The sequence below is a fragment of the Crocodylus porosus genome, unplaced genomic scaffold, assembly GCF_001723895.1.
Source record: "Crocodylus porosus isolate Cpor-Errol unplaced genomic scaffold, CroPor_comp1, whole genome shotgun sequence".
NCBI lineage: Eukaryota > Metazoa > Chordata > Crocodylia > Crocodylidae > Crocodylus > Crocodylus porosus.
The window spans coordinates 16,407,611-16,412,778 of NW_017728917.1; the positions used below are offsets into that span (position 1 = coordinate 16,407,611).

Below are 5,168 nucleotides of genomic sequence, written 5' to 3' on the forward strand. Positions count from 1 at the left end.
CCAGGGGTTACTAGGACTAATGGCCACAAATTGTTAGAGAGAAGGTTCAGCCTGGACATCAGGAGACATTACTTCACAGTTAGGGCTGCCAGGCTTTGAAATGGGCTCTTGAGGGGTGGTACTCTCTCCTACCTTGGGGGTCTTCAAGGGGAGGCTGGACAGATACTTGGCTGGGGTGTTATGACCCCACACTCATTCGTGCCTGGCGCAGGGGGTTGGACCTGATGATCTGTTTAGGTCCCTTCTGATCCTAAACACTATGAAACTATCACCCAAAAAACTGAAGAGGAAGACTACATAACCTTGCTATCCCACACAACACCCTCACACTGACCAATCTGCCCATACGTTCCACCTCCTCCCATACCCCGTGTCCATCTTGTCTGTTTAGACTGCCAAGTCTCTGGGGCAGTCCCTGGATAGTGTCTCGTTGGTATGTACCTCAATGGAAGCCCCCGGCTGGTTTGAGCATCTAGTCACTGATGTAGTATACATTATAGTAAATTTACCTCCACTTAATGTTCAGTGAATTAATTTTTTCCATGTCATTGCATGTAGAAGCTGATAAGCAGGGCAGAGGTGCTGAAGCTGGGGCTGCATCAGGCTCTGATTGCTGCAGTTCTGATTTTGGGCAGGAGCTGGAACACAAATTAAACTCTAACTAGAGGTTTTCTTATCACCTACACAAACAGAAATGTGGTGTTCAATAGCAAGCTCTGGCGAAGGAATTATGCCTTTGATGAACATTTAGTTCTGGCTGGGAGAGGCCTTGCCCTGGCTCCCAACATTCAATCCCAGCAGCAGATTTGTGCCGTACAGCTGCTAACAGAGATGCCGTGCTGCTATTCAGAGATGCTTATACACTCTCCTGCAATGTTCCCAAAAGGTCTTCATGGCAACCGTGTGTCGACTGGTGTGAAGGCACCAATGGGCACAAGAAGATGCCATGAGATCTGCATTTATACAGATGCATTAGCCCAAGCACCCTGTGTGGACGACATTGGCTCTAGCTTTGTGTTGGGCTGTTTGGTTCCCCCATCCTTCCAGATTACCGATATTTTTCCTACATCCAATCAGGCTGTTGTCTGGGAAAAATCTATGTCACCCTTTATGGGTGCGCTTCATTCCTAAATGAATTACATCACAGATTCATAGGTTGTGTTGGTTCAGAGATTACTAAGCTCTCTGTGCTGCGAGACTACAAAGAGACTACTTCTAAGTGCTGTGAGACTACAAAGATAGCTCACGTAAAAATTACAGGAATCCTATTAACATGCCACAACAGTGCCTAGGCACACACTGGCAGCAGTTGTACACCACACCTTTACAGAAATTCTGCATGAAACTTCATGTGGAAAACAAGAAGTCAGCCAAGATATAGGCTGATACACTGGCAAAACGCACAAGTGACTAGCTGTTCTATCTGTAGGCTCAAAAAGGAGCGAACAAAACAAGTAGACAAAGCACAGAATGCCAAATCCAGATGCATATAATACCTAAAACCAACCTCCAGTTTTGTGGCCAACTCCCAGAACCACGACTTAGAAAATCGGTGATCTTCCTATTATCGCACCAACAGACTCTGTGGAAACGAGGTCAAATCACTTAAGCTCTCAGAGCCTCAATTTCCCCATAAATAATATCAAGGTAATGGATAAATTCATCCCTGCTATTACTCCAGTGATGTCAATTACTGTCTGGATAAAGGTGGCTACTTATCTACAATTTTTCTCCCTTATCATCAGCTATGAAGTCCTTTGAAGTCTACAAATAGAAGGCACCGCATACATGCAAAGCTTCATTATGCAGCACTGTACAGTGGTGTGTGTAACATTTGGACAGGAATTAAAGCCAATACACAAGGTGTACTTCACTTCAGTTAATTAGCTTTTGTGCTACATTAAAAAAAAAAAACCCTATACAATTCTTTCGACTGATTTCTCTGCCAAAAGCAGACTAGGAAAATTCCTATGAAAACACGTTCTGCAAGCTGGGGGGTGCTGTCCGGGTGAGAATCCTGGAGCATTGCTTTGTTCTCATCCTGGGGGTGAATATGCCACCTCCACCTGGAGAGGGACAAATAACCTTCAGAGTTATTACTGTTCATCTTGGCCTTGCAGTCCCATCTTCTAAATGCCTGCTCAGTTTGTTCATGTTACCTCCGCAGCAGTCAAGCCCTGAATCATTCACATTGAACGTACCTACATGAGACATTTACTGTGGAGCTGACTAAATAGCTCCACAATAAGACATCAGTGTCTACATGTGCAGTGTTATTAGGCTGGAGTAAACTTATTAACTCTGCCATAGGATAATACTGCCAGACACAAGTATTATCCTATGGTGGCGTTTACTTCACTGCAGTGCACGTGTAGGTGCTGACAGGGATGGCTGGAGCATGGGGGAACTCCCACTATTCCATGTGGGGCCTGCCTTGCAGCTAGACCCTCACTGAAGCACCCTCGTGCCCCAGCCAGCCCCCTCGCAGTACCTTGAGCTGGGCCAGAGCAGCCCCAGGCTAGCAGGCTGAACCCTGGGGCCTCCTGCAGGCTGGGGCTGCTCTATCCTGGCTCAATGTGCTACAGTCCCAAGCGCACATGCGAATGCTTCACTCAGGAGCAATAAACGCTGATGCGAAGTAAACCAGAGTTTATTCATTTGCATTAACTGTACATGTAGATGAGCCCACTATTCAGTCTTTTAAACCCTAGAGCATTCTTCTGTTGACTCAATAACAGGTAAAGTTACACTCCACCGTCACTGCAGGCTGGGATGAAGAATGCAAAAACTGTCAATCTGCATGGTTGTACGTGATATGAAGGATTTCTTCAGCGAGGTCGGTAGACTACAATGATTCCTACTGCTTTATGAAGTGGAATGGCACAGACAAGAAAAATGAAACCTCGTTGGAGGACTTAGAATATTTTTACAATCACATGTCTGCAATTAACAAAATTTTCAACAAAATGCAGACCCCGAATGGTAAGCAATATGAAACCACTGCTTACAGGGGGTGCCATATTTAGGCACCTTGCCACTCATGGCAACAAAAGCTGAAACAATTTCTGAATGTTATCCAAAGTCTGGATTTCAGTGCGTTTTATAATGCACTAGCCCTGCTATCCCAATCCCTTTGTAAGAGGTGGACATTTAATACTCCTTTAAAATGCCTCTACAGTATTTTTAGGCACAACCTCTTTTGCACAAAAAAGTACCTTAAAACACATTATAGAGAAAGGTGGAAGAAAGCGAATACCCCGTTAATACCCACTGGGAACACTGTTTCCTAGCCCATTACTTTGACCATAACTCTGGACTCTACCTAGTAGCTATCATCCTCTTCCCTATCATTGCAAATGTAAGCTGAATCCACCCACCTTCATAACCAACTGCAATCTATGCCCAACACTTCGAACATGGCTCCAAACTTTGGGTGCCTCCTTGTTGATATCAGAGTGACCTAAGCGATTTACCAAGGTCACCTAGCCAGTGTCTGGCAAAGCCAGGATGAGAACACAGGTTTCCTGAGTACACATCCTACGATCCACCCTTCCTGTAGTCCACTTTCCATCTCAGTCAGTAAACTCTAAAGTACTTTATTCAGTCTAATTTAAATAACTTCTAGTATCTAAAAGGCATGAAAGTAGATTTTTTTTTTTTTACAGCCTTTGTTTTATGTCATTTATATTCACTGGGAATTTGAGCTAGTCTTGCAGATTGTAGCCTCTTCATCCTCATATTTCAGACACTAGTAATATCATTACTGGGAATAAGATATTTACCCTACGGACTGCTGCCTAGGACAGCACAATGCTCAGTGGATGGCTGCTGAATTGGCTGTAGAGCCCAGAATGGTGAACAGGTGCCAGCTTGTCCAAAAACAGCTGCTGGTGGTAATTTAAGGCAATCAAGATCTTTGGTGGGGCTAGTACTGAGCTCTCCTACTGCTCCTTTAAAAAGAAGAAGCCCTTCTCCGGTTGTTTGAAACCTGTCTATAACAGGAGCACAGCAGGTTAGCTTCTTGGTAGGGATCATGAGGTACGAGTTCAAGCCTCACACCAAACACTGCCCTTGTCATCCCACTTGTAAATGGGTACCTAGTCATTTGGACCTGGGCATCAAAGGCGGCTGGACATGGTGTTAGCAACATCACTCCTTTGTGTCCCACACGAACCGTCTTAGCCCCACAAGCTTCATGGGAGCCACCCAGGTACCTCTTTGACCTACTGGCTATAATGGAGTAAAAGAAACAATCAGAAATGTGTACGTCTCTTCAGGTAATAATGACCTTGAGCACAATGTGGCCTTTGGATGCACATGCATGTCTCCTAGTAACCTCAGTACAAGAAAGGCATGCATACATATATATCTCCCCAAGAACACCATATGACTTTTTACATTATCTAGAACAATTCCAAACAGCTTGTGAAACCTACCATATTAAGTTGTTTGTGGATCCTTTGCCAGTCTATGACTGATTCACCAGCTCCCTTAAGCATGCCCTTAATGACTGCTAGAGAGAAGGAAATAACTATGTTACTCAGCTAGCAAAGTGCCCTGGAGAAACTGCACCTTCCAACATTTCTGACTCACTGTAACCAACAGGAGCAGTAAGGTTAGAGGAAATGAATGCAGGGAATTTAAATTTAAGGCAGGAGAGAAAAAAAAAATGCTAGGAATTAAATTTGATTTCCCTCTGTGACCGTCTTACCAGGGTGAGAAAATTCTCCTAAACTTACCCACAGGGAAAAGGTTGTTGGCCTGGGTGGAGACTTGTTTTCATTCCCTCTGCTGGTAGGGCCATGCAAGGATGTAGGTCTGAGGAGAGCTGTAAAGCGTACACTGGCCCACAGTACCAAAACAAACTTGGGGACCCTTTTTTGCTCTGTTTGCATTTGGGAATGATCCTGAAAAAGGCCTCTAATTACCTCTATTCCTGTCTTCCGCATTTATTTTTTAATCAAATGCTGGATTCTATGTCCTCTGTCCTGCTGGCCTCACTCCTTTCTCGTGACAATCAGACACAATCACACAAGCCTAGAAAGCCGTTCTCACTGATGTTCATTTGCTCTGCACTACATTGGTTTCCTAACGGTATTGTGTGCTATTTCTAGGAAGATAGAGTAATCAGCTGTGTACAGGTTGAACGTGATAAAGAAGAAAGAATT

General features: G+C 44.3%; 1 long non-coding RNA gene across 1 annotated transcript; it reads right to left on the reverse strand.

Moving 5' to 3' along the window:
- Positions 1-463: 463 nt before the first annotated feature.
- On the reverse strand, positions 464-4,910 carry LOC109311250. The gene is made up of 3 exons (XR_002101454.1): positions 4,740-4,910; positions 4,437-4,513; positions 464-2,066 (listed from the first exon to the last, which is right to left on the reverse strand). It is a non-coding gene; the product is annotated as an uncharacterized LOC109311250 (long non-coding RNA).
- Positions 4,911-5,168: the final 258 nt, after the last annotated feature.